The sequence below is a fragment of the Anomaloglossus baeobatrachus genome, chromosome 1 (genome assembly GCF_048569485.1).
Source record: "Anomaloglossus baeobatrachus isolate aAnoBae1 chromosome 1, aAnoBae1.hap1, whole genome shotgun sequence".
Taxonomy (NCBI): Eukaryota; Metazoa; Chordata; class Amphibia; order Anura; family Aromobatidae; genus Anomaloglossus; species Anomaloglossus baeobatrachus.
Window position 1 is genome coordinate 621849286 of NC_134353.1, and position 20738 is coordinate 621870023.

The following is a 20738-nucleotide window of genomic DNA, read 5'->3' on the forward strand; positions in this document are numbered from 1 at the left end:
TGTATTCTATGTATACTTTATAGAACACCCTTTCACTCCAATTACTGCTGCTAGTCTTTTATGGTATGCCTCTACCAGCTTTACACATCTAGAGGCTGAAATTTTTGCCCATTCTTCTTTGAAAAATAGTTCTAGCTCAGTGAGATTGTACGGAGAGCGTCTGTGGACAGCAATTTTCAAGTCTTGCCACAGTTTTTCAATGGAATTCAGGCTTGGACTTTGACTGGGCCATTTAAAATATTGATATGCTCTAAACTAAACCATTCCATTGTACCTCTGGCAGTATGTTTAAGGTCATTCTACTGCTGGAAGGTGAACATATACCCCAGTCTTAAGTCTTTAGCATCTTTTAGCAAGCTTTCCTCCAGGACTGCCATGTATTTAGCTTCATCTTCCCATGAATTCTGACCAGTTTCTCTGTCCCTATTGAAGAAAAGCATCTCCACAGCGCGAGCGATCACCACCATGTTTGATGGTGATATTTTCAGGGTGATGTGCAGATTTGTTTTTCTGCATCCCATAGCATTTGTTGTTCAGTCTAAAAAGTCCTACCTTAGTCTAATTTGACTATAGTGCTTCCTTCCACAAGTTGGCTGTAACCACTACATGGCTTTTTGCTAATTGCAAATATAACTTCTTAAGGCTTGCTTTAAAAAATGCCTCTTTTTCTTAAAGACCAGAATTCTGGAATCTACTAATAGTTGTTCTCCCACTTTAGCTGTTAATCTCTGCAGCATCTCTAGAGTGACCAGAATCTCTAGAAGACCAGAATTCTGGAATCTACTAATAGTTGTTCTCCCACTTTAGCTGTTAATCTCTGCAGCATCTCTAGAGTGACCATGGGCCTCTTGGCTACTTCTTCAATTAGTGCTCTCTTTATTTGGGATGTCAGTTTCGACGGACGGCCATGTCTAGGCAGGTTTGAAGTTGTGCTTTACTCCTTCCATTTTTGAGTGATGAATTGAACATTTCTCCATGACATGTTCAGAGCTTGAGCTATTTTTTTTTTTTATGTACCGCTGCTTTCGTCTTCTCCAAAACTTGGTGTTTTTTGGTTTTCATGATACAGTTTGATTCCTAATGTTCTCAAGCAAACTTCTGAGGCCTTCACAGAACAGCTGTAGTGATACTGAAAATAAATGACACCCAGGTGGACTCAATTTCCTAATTAGGTGACTTCCAATGGCAATTTTTCAATCAGTATTTTATGCAGGGGTATTAGACTACTGGGGCTGAATACAAATGCATATCACAATTTTCAAATTTATATTTTTAAAATATTTGGAAAACCATTTATCTTTTATGCTTCACAAATACTTAACTCTTTGTATTGATAAATTTTGTAAAATCCCAATAAAATATATTTAAGTTGGTGGGTGTAATGTAAAAAACTGTGCAAATGATCACAAGATATGTATATTTTTTCAAGGCACTGTACATTCTGTGAAGGCCTTACAGCAAAGAAACATTACCCGGAATGTTACATGGTTTGGTAGGTAAAAAAAGCTTAAGGTAATGACAGCCATAATTGTGGGGCATTTGTGTCGCCCAGGGATAGGGGGTACTCATATCCAGGCCAAGGGGTCACTTCTGTAGGTATAACAGTGGCGTGACCCGGTCTGTGATCCCAGAATCCACAACAAAAAGGGGATTAGGTAAGGGAGATTGTCCGTGACGCCACGCGTGGGTTGCGGTGATGAGATGGTGGCACCGCCGCTGCCTCTGGGGATCGTGCCCGGGACTGATGGTGTGGGGCAGCAAGGTGGAATCCCCTCCACGGGTAGGGGAGGTGTAGTCCCGGGGCCCAATTGGGAGTTGTGGTGGTGGCAGGGATTGCAGGGATCAGGAAACTCACAGTTCGGTTGTCTTGGTGTTGGATGAAGCTAGGCTGATGTGTGTGTGGTCATAAAACACAGAGTCCTCTGTAAACCATCTTGACGGTGACCGTGAGCCTTTTGGAGGAGTGTGCTGGTCCCACACACGGTGCAATGAGCAGGAGCCCTCTTTTGTTGCACTGCACCTTGTAGTCTGCTTAGCTCCTCTGGTTGGAACGAGGGAAGTCCACTTCCCTGCACTATTCCGGGTTCCCGATGCCGGAGGGCCACTATCCTGCCCCGGTCCACTTTGGGTCCCCTCCTAGTGCCTGACCTGTTCCCGCAGTCCGGGGCTCCAACCCCTGACCGATCTGCAACTTTCTCTGCAGCCCAGAAGACACACTCCTGACTGCTCTGCTACTCTCCTCCTACTGACTGAACTCCTCCCCTCCTGCTCTTTTCAGCTCCCAACTGGAAGGAGGGGCGGCTGCTCATATGCACCATGTGGGGGTGTGTGTGTGTAATCCCAAGGAGGAAGCAATTCCTGTATATATATATATATATATATATATACACAGTGCCTACAAGTAGTATTCAACCCCCTACAGATTTAGCAGGTTTGATAAGATGCAAATAAGTTAGAGCCTGCAAACTTCAAACAAGAGCAGGATTTATTAACAGATGCATAAATCTTACAAACCAACAAGTTATGTTGCTCAGTTAAATTTTAATAAATTTTCAACGTAAAAGTGTGGGTCAATTATTATTCAACCCCTAAGTTTAATATTTTGTGGAATAACCCTTGTTTGCAATTACAGCTAATAATCGTCTTTTATAAGACCTGATCAGGCCGGCACAGGTCTCTGGAGTTATCTTGGCCCATTCCTCCATGCAGATCTTCTCCAACTTATCTAGGTTCTTTGGGTGTCTCATGTGGACTTTAATCTTGAGCTCCTTCCACAATTTTTCAATTTGGTTAAGGTCAGGAGACTGACTAGGCCACTGCAACACCTTGATTTTTTACCGTCTTGAACCAGGCCTTGGTTTTCTTGGCTGTGTGCTTTGGGTCATTGTTTTGTTGGAAGATGAAATGATGACTCATCTTAAGATCCTTGATGGAGGAGCGGAGGTTCTTGGCCAAAATCTCCAGGTAGGCCGTGCTATCCATCTTCCCATGGATGCAGACCAGATGGCCAGGCCCCTTGGCTGAAAAACAGCCCCACAGCCTGATGCTGCCGCCACCATGCTTGACTGTAGGGATGGTATTCTTGGGGTCATATGCAGTGCCATCCAGTCTCCAAACGTCACGTGTGTGGTTGGCACGAAAGATCTCGATCTTGGTCTCATCAGACCAGAGAACCTTGAACCAGTCTGTCTCAGAGTCCTCCAAGTGATCATGAGCAAACTGTAGACGAGCCTTGACATGACACTTTGAAAGTAAAGGTACCTTATGGGCTCGTCTGGAACGGAGACCATTGCGGTGGAGTACGTTACTTATGGTATTGACTGAAACCAATGTCCCCACTGCCATGAGATCTTCCTGGAGCTCCTTCCTTGTTGTCCTTGGGTTAGCCTTGACTCTTCGGACAAGCCTGGCCTCGGCACGGGTGGAAACTTTCAAAGGCTGTCCAGTCCGTGGAAGGCTAACAGTAGTTCCATAAGCCTTCCACTTCCGGATGATGCTCCCAACAGTGGAGACAGGTAGGCCCAATTCCTTGGAAAGGGTTTTGTACCCCTTGCCAGCCTTGTGACCCTCCACGATCTTGTCTCTGATGGCCTTGGAATGCTCCTTTGTCTTTCCCATGTTGACCAAGTATGAGTGCTGTTCACAAGTTTGGGGAGGGTCTTAATTAGTCAGAAAACGCTGGAAAAAGAGATAATTAATCCAAACATGTGAAGCTCATTGTTCTTTGTGCCTGAAATACTTCTTAATACTTTAGGGGAACCAAACAGAATTCTTGTGGTTTGAGGGGTTGAATAATAAATGACCCTCTGAATAAACTTTTCACAATTTTTAAAAAAAAAAAAAAAAAAAGAAATAACATTCTTTTTTGCTGCAGTGCATTTCACACATCCAGGCTGATCTACAGTCCAAATGTCACAATGCCAAGTTAATTCCGAATGTGTAAACCTGCTAAATCTGCAGGGGGTTGAATACTACTTGTAGGCATTGTATATATATATATATATATATATATATATATATATATATATATATATATATGTGTATATATATATATATATATATATATATATATATATATATATATATATATTAGAAAAAATAACAGTCAGCACTCCAGAAAAGATTAGATAAAAGTTGACTTTAATAGCCCATGTGGCGCGGTGACTTTGGGTGACTTTTATCAAGCAGCAAATGTAAGTGAACAGGAATTGTGGGGTATATACTAGTTAATTTGACTAGCCAGGTCAAGTTCTCATAATTAGTATTACATATATATATATATATATAGATATATCTATATCTATATATACATATATATATGTGTATGTATATGTATGTGTGTGCGTGTGTGTGTGTGTGTGTGTGTGTGTGTGTGAAAAAACAGTCCACACTGCAAAACCACAAAAATACTCTACCTAATGAAAATTATTTTTTTTGGGAGGTATTTAGAATATTAGAATGGCCTTTGTAATACTAGCTCAGCGCCCCTTCACGGCAACCTCCTGTGCTGGGTCCTACTCTACACTGCATCTTTCTGGGTTTCTTAAAAACCTACACAAGATCAGAAGGTGACCACAAAAAGTTAATGAAACTGGCGGGGGCTAGAGTGCAAATCAAGCAAAACAGAGCATCACTCCCTGTTGCATATAATATAAAATGAAAATATTAGAATGGCCATTGTAATACTAGCTCAGCGCCATACTAATATTCAAAATACCTCCAAAAAGATTTTCATTAGGTAGAGTATTTTTGTGGTTTTGCAGTGCGACTGTACTTCCTTTTCCACATATATTTTGCATCATGTACAGATGCGCACCTGTTCACATTGTAGGGGCTGCCAGTCCAGTTTGAAGTCAGGTTAGTACCAGCATGGGATACCGGCAAGGGAACCCCTGTTTCCATTCTTTTTTCATTATATTATATATATATATATATATATATATATATATATATATATATATATATATATATGTATATACAGCTCTGGCAAAAATGAAAAGACTATCGCACAGTTTTATAAAAATCAGCTTCTCTACATGTCGATTCCAGTGTCGGTTGAATTCCAACCAAAATACAACTCATTCTACTGCCAGGAGTGGCCTAAGGTCACCCAAAAGCAATGTGAAAGACTGGTGGAAAGCATGCCAAGACGCATGAAAGCTGTGATTAAAAATCATGGTTATTCCACAAAATATTGATTTCTGAACTCAACTCTTCCTGAATTAAAACATTAGTATTGTTGTTTCTAAATGATTATGAACTTGTTTTCTTTGCATTATTTGAGGTCTGAAAGCAATGCATTGCTTTATTTTGACCATTTCTCATTTTCAGAAAAAAAATACAAAGTTTATTGCTTGGAAATTCTGAGACATATTTTCAGTAGTTTATAGAATAAAATAATAATTCAAATTTTACTCAAAAATATACCGATAAAGAGAAAAATCAGATAAACTGAACAATTTGCAGTGGTCTCTTAACTTTTGCCACAGCTGTATATATAAATATATATATATATATATATATATATATATATATATATATATATATATATATACAGTTAGGTCCAGAAATATTTGGGCAGTGACACAAGTTTTGTTATTTTAGCTGTTTACAAAAACATGTTCAGAAATACAATTATATATATAATATGGGCTGAAAGTGCACACTCCCAGCTACAATATGAGAGTTTTCACATCCAAATCGGAGAAAGGGTTTAGGAATCATAGCTCTGTAATGCATAGCCTCCACTTTTTCAAGGGACCAAAAGTAATTGGACAAGGGACTCTAAGGGCTGCAATTAACTCTGAAGGCGTCTCCCTCGTTAACCTGTAATCAATGAAGTAGTTAAAAGAGGTCTGGGGTTGATTACAGGTGTGTGGTTTTGCATTTGGAAGCTGTTGCTGCGACCAGACAACATGCGGTCTAAGGAACTCTCAATTGAGGTGAAGCAGAACATCCTGAGGCTCAAAAAAAAAAAAATCCATCAGAGAGATAGTAGACATGCTTGGAGTAGCAAAATCAACAGTCGGGTACATTCTGAGAAAAAAGGAATTGACTGGTGAGCTTGGGAACTCAAAAAGGCCTGGGCATCCACGGATGACAACAGTGGTGGATGATCGCCGCATACTTTCTTTGGTGAAGAAGAACCCGTTCACAACATCAACTGAAGTCCAGAACACTCTCAGTGAAGTAGGTGTATCTGTCTCTAAGTCAACAGTAAAGAGAAGACTCCATGAAAGTAAATACAAAGGGTTCACATCTAGATGCAAACCATTCATCAATTCCAAAATAGACAGGCCAGAGTTAAATTTGCTGAAAAACACCTCATGAAGCCAGCTCAGTTCTGGAAAAGTATTCTATGGACAGATGAGACAAAGATCAACCTGTACCAGAATGATGGGAAGAAAAAAGTTTGGAGAAGAAATTGAACGGCACATGATCCAAGGCACACCACATCCTCTGTAAAACATGGTGGAGGCAACGTGATGGCATGGGCATGCATGGCTTTCAATGGCACTGGGTCACTTGTGTTTATTGATGACATAACAGCAGACAAGAGTAGCCGGATGAATTCTGAAGTGTACCGGGATATACTTTCAGCCCAGATTCAGCCAAATGCCGCAAAGTTGATCGGACGGCGCTTCATAGTACAGATGGACAATGACCCCAAGCATACAGCCAAAGCTACCCAGGAGTTCATGAGTGCAAAAAAGTGGAACATTCTGCAATGGCCAAGTCAATCACCAGATCTTAACCCAATTGAGCATGCATTTCACTTGCTCAAATCCAGACGGAAAGACCCACAAACAAGCAAGACCTGAAGGCTGCGGCTGTAAAGGCCTGGCAAAGCATTAAGAAGGAGGAAACCCAGCGTTTGGTGATATCCATGGGTTCCAGACTTAAGGCAGTGATTGCCTCCAAAGGATTCGCAACAAAATATTGAAAATAAAAATATTTTGTTTGGGTTTGGTTTATTTGTCCAATTACTTTTGACCTCCTAAAATGTGGAGTGTTTGTAAAGAAATGTGGACAATTCCTACAATTTCTATCAGATATTTTTGTTCAAACCTTCAAATTAAACGTTACAATCTGCACTTGAATTCTATTGTAGAGGTTTCATTTCAAATCCAATGTGGTGGCATGCAGAGCCCAACTCGCGAAAATTGTGTCACTGTCCAAATAATTCTGGACCTAACTGTATATGTGTATATATATATATATGTATATATATATATATATATATATGTATGTATATATGTATATATATATATATATATATATATATATATATATATATATATATACATATATATATATATATATATACTAGCTTTACTACCCGACTTCGCCCGGGTTAATAACTGCTGTTAACAAAATAGAATGTATTAACAAAAATGTATTCTGCACACAAAAACCACAAAACAAATAGATAGAAATGTAATTATTAAAAGGCAAAAGCTAAGCTAATAGAAGCATTTCACAACATATATTTCAACACCACAGATATTCCACACAGATTTAACTAAATTTGCCAAGTATTGTGCTCCGTCTGCCTCTTTCCAGGTCTGTCTCTTTCCAGGTCTTTCTCTGTCTGTCTCTTTCACCGTTTGTCTCTGTCTCTCTCTGTCTCTGTCTCCCCACAGACATCTTATTACCTCACATATAAGCTTCATATACTATGAATGTCTTTTGTTCCTATAGCAACCAATCATAGCTCCTACTAATAACCTGTAGTTCCAGGCTCCATTTACTTTAATGGAGGCATGTTTTTTGGAGAGTAACTGTAAATCGCGAGGTTAAATTTTCCTGTCAAAACATAGTCTACGACGTTCCCTGGGTCACATGAGGTGTCTGTGCAAAATTTTGTGATTGTAAATGTGACAGTGCGGATACACTTTTCGTTTCACTTTTTACCCATTATGCAGATAGGGGCAAAATTGATTGGTAAATTGGAATGCGCGGGGTTAAAATTTCACCTCACAACATAGCCTATGACGCTCTCGGGGTCCAGCACCCGGCGCTGCCCGGGATAGTAACTGTCTCTCTGTTTCTCTCCCATTCTCTGTCTGTCTCTCGCTCTGTATATATCTCTCTGTCTCTCTCTCAATCTCTTTGTCTATCTGTCTCTTTCCCTGTCTGTCTCTGACTGTCTCTGTCTCATTCTCCGTCTGTCTCAATCTCTTTCCCTGTCTGTCTATCTGTCTCTTTCCCTGTCTGTCTCTTTCCCTGTCTGTCTCTTTCCCTGTCTGTCTCTTTCCCTGTCTGTCTCTTTCCCTCTGTCACTTTCCCTGTGTCTGTCTCTTTTTCTGTCTCTTTACCTGTCTTTGTCTGTCTCTTACCCTGTCTGCCTCTTTCCCTCTCTTTCCCAGTCTGTCTGTTTCCCCGTGTCTGTCTCTTTGTCTGTGTCTGACTCTTAACCTGTCTCTCGCTTTTCCTCTATTTTTCTGTCTGTCTCTTTCCTTGTCAGTCTGTGTCTTTGTCTGTCTCTTACCCTGTCTATGTCTGTCGCTTACCCTGTCTGTGTCTTTTGCTTACCCTGTCTGTGTCTGTCTCTTTCCCTGGCTGCATTGTGACACGCCAACATTCCATATAAGGGTGTGGCTGCGGATTCTCTGAAGTTCTGGCTGCACTGTGGCTCCCCGCTCCATTCGCTTTAATGGAGGCAGGTTTTTTGGCAAATAACTGTAAAGATCGGGGTTAAAATTTCCCCTCAAAACATAGCCTATGATGCTCTCGGGGTCCAGAAGTGTGAGCGTGCAAAATGTTGTGGCTGTAGCTGAGACTGTGCAGATGCCAATCCCGGACACACACACACACACACACACACACACACACACACGCACACACAACTATTGCCATAGTGTGATATGCCAGGGAGCACACTTGCTTTTCCTTTATCTGTTTTTAATGAGCTGTTTTTATTTCTTTTTTTCTTGTAATTTTTGTGTTAATGAATAATATTTATATCTATTTAACCCTTTGAGATTTATTTGTTATTAGAAAATATTTTTGGTGAGTCAGTTATAGCTATTAGTATTTTTTCAGTCCAATAGAGTGTATTAAATGGTTTGCACTTTTAGCATGGGTCTTTTGGTCCAATATTGGTTACTAATGTTCAGTGTTTGCTTTCTGCCACATATAGGGTCTTGCATTTAGCCCAAAAAGTTTTAGTGTGGTCTCATATGATCAGAGCACTTTCTTCCATGTGTTAGCAGTGCCCCCTACATTTTTCTTTTTTTTTGAAAACTGCAAATGGGAGTTCTTATGGCTTGCTTTCAAAAATGGCTTGTCACTCTTCCATATACATTAGATTTGTGGACTATTTGTCTAATATTTGTCCCGTGGACAGATTTTCCCACCTGATCTGTGAATTTCTATAGCTTCACCAGAGTGACCATAGGCCTTTTAGCTTCTTTTCTAATTAGAGCTCCCCTTGTTTGGAATATTAGCTAAGGCGGATAGGTTCACAGTTATGCCATACTCTTTCCATTTTTGCATGATGGATTAAACAGTGCCCCATGAGGTCTTCAGAGCTTGAGATATTTTTTTGTAACCTAACCCTGCTTTACTTTTCAAAACAACTTTATCCCTGACCTGGCTGGCATGTTTCTAGGTTTTCATGATGCTGTTTGATTCCTAATGTTCACAAACAAACCTCGGAGGTCTTCACAGAACAGCTGTAGTTATACTGAAAATAAATTATACACAGGTGGACTCAATTTACCAATTAGATGACTTCTGAAGTCATTTGGTCATTCAATATTTTATTTAGTGGTATCAGATTAAGGAGGGCTAAATATAAATGAATATCAAAAGTTTCAGGGTAATATTTTTAAAGTATTTAGAAAACCATTGTATCATTTCCTTTACACTTAACAAATACTTGCTACTTTGTGTTGGCAAATAATAATAATAATAATAATAAAATATATTTAAGTTTGTGGCTCTAAGATGAAAAAATGTAAAAATGTTCACAGGATATAAATACTCTTTCAAGGCACTACAACTAAATTTCTAATTACACTTTCTAAAGTAAAAAAAAAGAAAAAAGGAAGAAAAGCCTGCTCTTGCACCCAACCTTAAAGATACTTATTTAGGGATCATTTACATATTGAATGTTTTAGCATACAGTATTTCATTAGGTGTGTCTTCTAAAAGTATCTGCCTAAATTAAAGCACTTGAAAGTCAATTGGACCACTCTTGCAATCAATCTAAACAGCATACAGTAAATTGGTCCTAATGTGCTGCTTTTTGCATTAGGTTAATATACAAAGAACTAAAGTATTGTAATGTTTTCACTATTGGTTAAAAAAATGGACATAAAAGTTAAAACTCCAGTAAGAGTTAAATCATATGATTTAAAGAACATATTAAATTTGAGCGAAGCTTTAGAAATTCAAGTTTACAAGATTTGTCAAAATTTCATAGTAAACTCCATTTGCTGTGAATCCCTTCACCGTAAACCTAAAAGTCTCCACAGTTTACAATTACCCTGCAGATGTATATGACACTACTCTCTTTTCCTTAAACGTTAATATTCTTCACTGCTTTATTACTGTTAAATTACTTTCTTTATCATTATTGCTAAGCTGACTCTCCAGATTCACCACAAAATGGCTGCTGCATTTCCTGCTTCTACGTTTATACAGGATCTAATATTATCTTCTGAGTGACTGTGCTATACATTGTATGTGATAAATGTAAGGCACTATGTGGAAGCCAACCAGATGTCATGTGAGCCTTCTCTGGCTGATGCAGATTTCTGCAATGTCTTAAATGGCAGTTGCTATTTTATGTTATTTGCATGAAGCTATTTACAAATTGTTTTAATTTGTTGGGTTTATCAAATTCCGAATTAGCATGTGAAAAAAGCACTGGTCGGCATTGCTCCATAGTGTAACATTGGTTCAAGGGCTATACAATAAAATACACGATAGCCCTAATCCATGTTATGCACTCATGTGAGCGAACCCTAATTTGCTGATTCAATATAATTCTAAAATAACTATTGTCAGATTATGAGCCAGAAGCTAAGCATAATTTCCATTTTCTTTTAGCTATATTTGTTATTTAAAATTTTAAAGGATGTGTTTAACATTAATGCTCACAAGGTATCTGTCTCCTACTGGTTTTATTTCATATTTTTGATATACAATGCTCCTGAAAAATGTGGCCTCTTTCTCTCAGACTTGTTATTTTTTTTATTTTTTTAGTGTTTGACTTTTTATCCTCTCTCTGCCTTTTTAGGTGTATGATTATATTACTTTTTATAGTTCTGAAGTGATGAACACTACGTTACTCATTCACAATGTCACTTTTTCTATTTCAGACGATGACATCCATAGACAGAAATCTGTATTAAAGGAATGGTTCTTCTCCCTTTCAAAGAGTACACATTGCCCACTTTGCTGAGCTACAGTTCATCTTGCTCATTAGGTGCTTGTGTCTATAAGTATTTTGATATATGTATGTAAATTTCTGAATTAGAGAGGAGTTAACTTAATTGTAGAACCCTGGTCTACATGCAACTGAATACTGGTGTTGTCATTAGACCAGGGTCCCCTTAACAACCGCGGACAGTAATATTACATACTAGCAGTCATAGTGTTACTGCCCACGGTCAGCTGCCGGCAGCTTGCCACGATTGGCGCACATCTCAGCTGATTTTCACAGCTGAGATGTGTGCCTGCCAGGCACGAGCAGAATCGTTATCAGCCCATGCCGTTTAACTACTTAAATGGTGTTGTAAATTTGTGACAGCGCCATTATAATGGCATCGGCGGTAAACATTTACTCACTGTCTGATACCGGAAGTCACGTGATAAAATGAGCATATCTGCTGTTTACAGCTGTATAGCAGTGATCAGCAGATATGGCAGAGCGATCGGATTGTTGATCCATATAGCCCACTAATGGGACTAAAACAATCACTGATCTCGGGGAGGCCAGCCAGAGAAAACACTGCCAGCAGCCAGCGAAGACGCTCAAGACAGTGAAATCCTAGGTACATTGCCCCCTGGGAAATATGCAAATCAAAAAAGGTCCGTGGAGCCTCTGTAAGGAGTCTCAACACAGAAACCAGCCAGATATCCCTCCGGGAAGGGCCCAGCCAAGGGGTGACTCTTTTTAGGAGACCACCATAACCACCATATTAAGTGGCCCTTTTAGTCAATATCCAACTTTTTGACAAGTTTAAAGATATGACAAGGGAAATACCAAGGCCAGGTATCCTTCCACAGACAGCCGTTTGGGGTATTGCCCCTCATCAGTGTGGAGTAGGATTCTGGCTGGGTGGGAGCAATGCCTAGTAGACCAACAAAACAAAACAATCACTGATCTCGGGGAGACCAGCAAGAGAAAACACTGCCAGCAGCCAGCGAAGGCGTTCAAGACAGTGAAATCCTAGGTACATTGCCCCCTGGGAAATATGCAAATCAAAAAGGTCCGTGGAGCCTCTGTAAGGAGTCTCAACATAGAAACCAGCCAGATATCCCTCCGGGAAGGGCCCAGCCAAGGGGTGACTCTTTTTAGGAGACCACCATAACCACCATATTAAGTGGCCCTTTTAGTCAATATCCAACTTTTTGACAAGTTTAAAGATATGACAAGGGAAATACCAAGGCCAGGTATCCATCCACAGACAGCCGTTTCGGGGTATTGCCCCTCATCAGTGTGGAGTAGGATTCTGGCCGGGTGGGAGCAATGCCTAGTAGACCAACAACACTAATGGGACTAGTAAAATAAAAAAAAGTAAAAAAAAAGTTTTAAAAAATTAAAAAAACCTAAAAGTCCAAGCCCACAGGGTTACAGGCCCGACACCCGCCCTGCAGATCAGCAGCCGGCTCCTCTCTGTGACAGAGGAGCTGCACTGTTCTGTGGAAGACCACGTGGCCGCTATGGTGCCCGTGAGTCAGGGGGGCCCAGTGTCAGCGGCGGCAGCACTGGGCCCCCCTTGCTCGTCATCGCACACAGCAATGAGGAAGCATCGAGTGGCGTACTCTGCTCCATGCCTCATCATTCATCCCCTGTGCCTGCACTCGATGTCACACTGCAGCTGAGTGCGGTGACGTCACCACTGTGCGACTGCTGTGCTGAGACTACAGAGTGCAGGATGGGGGATGCTCTGACTGGAGCAGCGGGAGAACGAGAAGTGAGTTGTTTGTTTGTGAGACCTGTTTTTTTTTTTTTTTAAATCAGTGAGTACACGGTGGCCAATGGCCTATAGGGCTGCATTATACATGGAGGTCTACGGGGCAGCATTATAGATGGAGGTCTAGTGGGCTGCATTATAGATGGAGGACTATGGGGCTGCATAATACAACATGAAGGACACCTTATACATGGAGTGTAGAGGCGCATAATACTTGGAGGAGTATAGGGCTGCAGAATGCAATATGAAGGACACCTTATACATGAATATAGGGGTGTATTATACATTGAAGGGAACCTGTCATCACTTTTTTGGACTATAAGCTGCTGCAATCACCACCAGGCTCTTATATACAGCATGTTAGAATGCTGTATATAAGAGCCCAGGCCGCTGTGACAACATAAAAAACACTTTATAATACTTACCTAACTGTCGCTCTGCGGTGGAATAGGGCCTAATGGGCGTCTCCGTTGTCCGGTGCCGGAGCCGCCTCTTTCGGCCATCTTTATTCTCCTTCTTCTCTAGCCGCGGTGCATGACTGCTCCGACGTCATCCACACTCGCTGGAATTCCGGTCCTGAGCAGGCGCACTTTGATCTGCCCTGAGTAGGGCAGATCAAAGCATTGTAGTGTGCCTGCGCAGGACCGGCAAGTGTGTATGACGTAGCAGCGTCATGCACACAGGCTTCAGAAAGAGGACGAAGATGGACAAAAGAGGAGGCGCCATCACCAGCAACGGAGACGCCCATTAGGCCCTATTCCACTGCAGAGCGATAGTTAGGAAAGTATTATAAAGTGTTTTTTATGTTGTCACAGCAGCCTGGGCTCTTATGTACAGCATGTTAGAATGCTGTATATAAGAGCCCAGTGGTGGTGGCCGCAGCTTATAGTTCAAAAAAGTGGTGACAGGTTCCCTTTGAGGACTATGAGGCTGCAGAATACAATATGAGGAACACCTTATGGATGAACTATAGAGGTGCCTTATACATGGAGGGCTATGGGGCTGCATAATATAATATGAAGGACACCTTATGCATGACTATAGGGGTGCATTGTACATGAACTATAGGCATTATACATGGAGGTCTATGGGGCTGCATAATACAATATGAAGGACACCTTATAAATGGACTAAAGGGGCGAATTATACATTGAGGACTATGAGGTTGCATAATACAATATGAAAAACACCTTATGCATGGACTATAGAGGTGCAATATGCATGGAGGACAATGGGGCTGCATAATACAGTATGATGGTCTTTGGGGCTGCATTATACATGGAGAAGTATGGGGCTGCATAATGCAATATGAAGGACACCTTATACATGGACTATAGGGGTGCATTATACATGTAGAAGATGGGGTTGCATAATACAATATCACGGACACCTTTTACATGGGCTATTGGGGTGCATTATACATGGAGGACTATGGGACTGAATAATACAGTATGAAGGTCTATAGGGCTGCATTATAATACATATAAGATTATGGGGACTGCTTTATAATACATGGAGGACTAAGTGGTACAGTGTAATATATGGAGTGCTATGGGGTGCAATATAATATATGGAGAACTATGGGGGGAATTATAATACAAGGAGGACTATGGGAGTTGCAATATAATAAATGGATGGCTATGAGGGATACTTTATACATGGAGGACTAAAGGAAATGCATTATAATACATGGAGGACTATGGGGGTGCATTCTAATATATGAAGGGTTATGTGGGACCCTTTAAACTTTATGGAAGCCTATGTGGTGGCCATTATTGTATTTGTAGAACTATATATGAGGGGAGACAAAGATACAAACATGAAATGAGAAAGTTTTGTGTTGAGGGAAAAAGGCTCTTTCCCTCAGCACCCAGCTTTCCCATGCTCTGCTATACATCTTCTCTAAGCACCCAATTTTCTCATTGTCTGATATGGGAAAGCTGGGTGCTGAGGGAAAGATGTATATCAGAACTTAGGAAAGCTGGGTGCTGAGGCAAAGAGCCAAGTTTCAGCGACATTATCCCGTACCCCAAGTGTCGGCGTCATTTTCCCGTACCCCAAGTGTCGGTGTATGTGGAGGGGGGCAGATCCAAACTTTGTACCAGGACCCATCAAACTCTAGTTACGCCACTTCTGAAAGCATTTTCTATCATCCAACCAACCACCTGTTTGCTCTGTTCTAACTTCAAGAGTATGCAGGAAGCAAGTTCCATGGATTAGCATGTTTGTTGTGCACCCACAGCCAGCACAGTTTCAGCTGGCCAATGGCAGCATGTTCACTTCCCAATCTCTTACCACCGCCTTATGCATATTAAATTAGCTATATATGCCTGCAAACTTTTCAGTATTAATAGAAAAGAGAAAATCTGTATCCCTGAAAACGTTTGTTTTTAGGTTGCAATCATAGTATACCTATAGAATGACTGTAAAACCTATAGAATGACTGTAAAAGTATGTGCTCCCATTGAGCATTTGGTTGTAAAAATCTCTGCATCATTTCTGTATCTCTTTTCAGGAATAAAAGAATTTATAAAAATTAGCATTTTTGCCACATTTTTTTATGTATTTTTTGCATGCGTTGTTATAGCGTTTTTGACTGACTTCATTGAAGTCAATGGGTGAAAATATGTTGCAAAACCACTAAAAAAATGACATGCTGGAGATTATTTTTTGCACTATATCTCTAAGGCCCTCAGTAGGGTAGATCAAAATGCGCTTCTGCAGGAGCACAATGGAGGAATCTGTGTGAATGACGCATGATGCATCATTCACATGGAACAGGGAAGTAGTATAGTGATAGCACAGGATAGAGGAGGCATTGGACCCGATCACATACTAAGAAAAGAGAAGGGCACCAACCCCTGGGATCACCCCTGGCACTAGAAGCATGTGATCAGAATAAGGAGAAAAGAAGTGCCATAAATGAGGGATCACCAAACAAATAAATCAATAATTGTAAATAAGTTTATTACATATCAAAAACATTTTTGTGTCACACAGCACCTATGGTGTGAAACAACCAAAGCCAAAACATTTAAAAAATGCAAAAGCACACAAGAAATCTAGGTGATCCCCAATATAAAATGGACCAGAATTGAATAAGCTGGCTAGTATATAAAACCAGCACACAATAAATGTTTTAAGGAAATGCAAAACACACAATGAATTAGCAAAAAATACATTACAATAAATGCGTTTAGATTTTTCCAAATAGTTACGATGTGTTTAGGCTCTAGTCACAGCCATAGTGACATAAGGTCATGATAAACCATGATGTTATAAGATGAAACAGCCTATTAAAAAAAAAGAGACCCCAACGTCTCCGGGAGACAACATCCCAGGCTGTGCTGATGCAAGTGTGCACAAGAATCCTGGATTTAGAGCATAGTGATAGCTTGTCCTAGATATATTTGAGGACCATGGGAAATCTCACCCCAGACGAAGTAAGTACTTTTTGCCCTTGAGAAAGTTACCTTAGTGTGACGATACGCGTCGGGTAACGTTGATCCCCTGGACCTCTGATTCAGCCATGTGTTTTGTACCATCATTTTCTAGCCCCAGTTACTATGGTGTGCACGTGTTGTGAATACAGCCTGGGATATCGGCGTCTAGGGTGAGATTTCCCATGGTCCTCAAATATATGTACGGCAAGCTAACAGTATGCTCTAAATCCAGGATTCTTGTGCACACTTGCATCAGCACAGCCTGGGGTGTTGTCTCCTGGAGACATTGGGGTCTCTTTATTTTTTTACTAGGCTGTTTCATCTTATAACATCATGGTTTATCATGACCTTATGTCACTATGGCAGTGACTAGAGCCTAAACACATCGTAACTAACTATTTGGAAAAATCTAAACGCATTTATTGTAATGTAGTTTTTGCTAATTCATTGTGTATTTTGCACTTCCTTAAAACATTTATTGTGTGTTGGTTTTATATACTAGCCAGCTTATTCAATTCTGGTCCATTTTATACTGGGGATCACCTGGTTTTCTTGTGTGCTTTTGCATTTTTTTTAAATGTTTTTAATGGTTTGGCTATGGTTGTTTCACACCATAGATGCTGTGTGACACAAAAATGTTTTTGATATGTAATAAACTTATTTATAATTATTGATTTATTTGTCTGGTGATCCCTCATTTATGGCACTTCTTTTCTCCTTATTCTAATCCATTGGACCCGACCACCCTGCAGGTGAGTATAATAAAGATCTTATTTACATTGTACAGAGTGGCCAGGACACTTACATACAGCATTATAGAATACTGTAGATAAGGGCTCACAAGTCCTGGCCGCAGGTTATAATGGAAATTCCTGGTGACAGGTTCCTTTTAAGATATTGAAAATATGTTCATTTTCATTAAGTATCATTATATACAGTAGCAGTAAGGTTTATGCTTTATGCAAAAGTTGTTTCTACTGGGTTGGATAACAATGTTTAGTGGTAGAGGTGGTCCTCTACCGTGGCCCTTTATTAATTTTGGATATCAAGTATCATTGATGCTCATTTCTTCTTAAATGAGGAGGTGGGGGGGGGAGAAAAGTTGGGGTTTTATTACTAAGGGGATATTTTTTGGCTTGTCAATAATGTATGCCTTGAGATGGCATCGAATGTCAGAGTTATGAGAGACAAACAAGTGGTATGCCATCTTTAAGGACTTGAGGGAATATGACAACTCAGGTGTCTGTCTACAGGAGAGACACATGCTGCCGAGAGACCTGGGCTTTTGAATGGGCTGTGGGTGGGGCATTCACTTCATTGCACCTTTAGTTCTCATGTTAGAGAAGTTAATATTTTAATCCAGAAGAATATTCCCTTTCAATGTCAAAAATCCCTTATTGATCCTGAGGGCAGGTTTGTTTGTTTTGTAAAATGATGGCTCTCCCATACTTTTAGCAGTGGTGCATGTATCTCCGCCATATTCAGCTGTAGCGTTGAAAAAAATATTAGGCTGATTATTGGGGACTTTACTATTGTGGTGATTTGACAGGTTCCTCTGAGGAAACTACATCTTTGGCTTGGGTTCTACAGGAAAACCAGCTGTCTGATATATGGAGAGCAGAAATCCTAATTTAAAATTGTATTCCTTCTGATCACTCTCGCCTGTTAATTAGCCTCTAAATAAGTATATGTACCCAAAGTAATAATACTTTGTTGACATTAAATCCATATTAGCTATCTCATCTGCGTGAGGGGTCAGACTTGTTGACTTCAATTTGGGTTCCGACTTCCCCTTAATTGTTAGGGATACTATGAAAACCTTCCTTTTGCCAATTAAAGTATGCTTGGTATGCTAATTAATTACATTTTGAGGGTTAAATCAAAAACTATTGCCACTACTGCTACATTGCATGTTACCGTGGGGAAATCAGTGGAAAGGTATATCCCCTCCCCATTGATAAAAAAAAGAGGGTTGGGGCACAAAAATCTCTTAATGAACATTTGTTGGAAAAAGCAGAGTATAAATGTTTTTCATAAAACAGAGTCATTACATTGAAGGGATGGGTGCTGGTCATCTTCTGTCAACCGTTACTAAAGCGCAGCAAGGCCCAAACTTAATTTTCACTATTAAGACGTCCACTGGTAACACATGTACATCAGATTCTCTTATAGTTTCATAACTTTTATTCTCAGTTGTATTCCTATAGATTGTCTAAATCTCTTCAGGAAATTGTTGGATATCTAAATAAGATTCAATTGCCACTCCAGAGGAAGACCACAGGACTTGTCTCAACACCTCTTTGACATTGTTAAAGTGTGCTTGATAAATTTCAGAATAATAAGACCCCAGGGGTGGAAAGTCTCAATACTGAATTATTAAAAGAACAAAAGGAGATCCTTCTGCCTAGACTCTTCTGCAAGAACCACAGGAGAGGAAGGACGTCTTTAAATCAATGTCAAAGGTAGTCATGGTAGTGCTACCAAAATCTGGTAAAGACCCTCTACTTATGGAATCTTATAGGCCCATCTGCTAATGACACACATTACAATTTTGACCAAATTTCTGGTGCACTGATTAAAGTTGTCACCCACCTTTTAGTTGAGGACCAGACTGGCTTTATGGTTGCAAAATCTACATCAACAAATTTGTGGAAGTTGCTCCTTAATTTGAATCTTTTTCCTGGTGAAGAAGGTGGCCGGGCAGTAGTGTTGTTAGATGTGGCAAATGCCTTTGATAGAGTTGAAAGGGATTATCTTTAGATAATTTTGTGCACAATGGGCTTTGAGGAGGTTTTCCTGTCATGGGTTCAGATGCGATATTCAAATCTTTCAGTGTGTATTAGTGGCAATGGTGCCTTGTCGAGCTCCTTCAATTTGTTTAGCGGTACATGACAGGGGTATCCATTGTCACCATTGTTTTTTGAATTGGCAATGAAACACCTTGCAGAGGCCCTAAGGACTAATCAAGAGATAAAGTGATTGATACATGGGTCAATGGTGGAGCAAATCGCTCTACATGTACGTGACTTATTGATCCTTTTAAAAGATACAGAATCCTCTCTGATTTGTGCTATGTCCAGTATTGACGAATTTGGGGAATATTCAGGATTACTTGTCCATTGGGATAAGTCTAGTCTAATGCCATGGATGCTCTCTCTCCAGATACTAAGGCTTCTCAAATCCCTTTATTAATAGTGAGGGGATTGACATATTTGAGAATTTAAGTATCCAGGCATCTAAATTATTTTATTTCACTAAATACCAACCTATTATTTCTTAATTTCCAGCAGAAAATAAATACATGGTATAAACTTTCCATGTCAATTATTGGCCATCCTAGCTTGAATTATACTAATGCCACAACTATTATACATCATTCAAAAAAGCCCGATTTGGATATTACTAAAATATTTCTATAAATTTGAATTACTTTTTAGAGAAATTATATGAAAAAAAGGGGAACCTCATATTAGTTGCGATCTATTGGATTATGGGAAGGATTATTGGATTATGGGAAGGATGAGGCAGGTTAGGCAGCTCTTGACTCTTGGATCTACTTTCCTCTTGATCTTCCAGATGGTCATTGGCAAACTTCAAATGGTCCTGGCCATGTGATGCCATGAGCAGGAGGACTTTGCGTGCCCTGCAGGATTTTAATCCATGACAACATAAAGAGTTACTAACAGTAATCTTTCAGACCATCTCCCCAGCTCTCTTCAGGTCATTGATCAGGTCATCCTGTGTGGTTCTGGGATGATTCCTGATCTTTCTCAGAATAATTCTTATCCCCCAAGATGAGATCTTGCATGGAGGCAGACTGAGTAAGATTGACAGTCATCTTGTGTTTCTTCCATTTTCTAATAATTGCACCAACAGTTGTTGCCTTCTCACCAAGCTGCTTGCCTATTGTCTTGAAGCCCATCCCAGCCATGTGCATGTCTACAATTTTGTACCTGGTATCCTTAGACAGCTCTTTAGTTTTGACCATGGTGGAGAGGTTAGAGTGGGATTGACAGGTGTCTTTTATACAGGTAATGTGTTCAAACAGGTGCAATTAATACAAGTAATCAGTGAAGAGTAGGAGGGCTTCCTAAAGAAAAAACTGTGAGAGCCAGAATTCTTGCTGGTTGGTAGGGGTTCAACT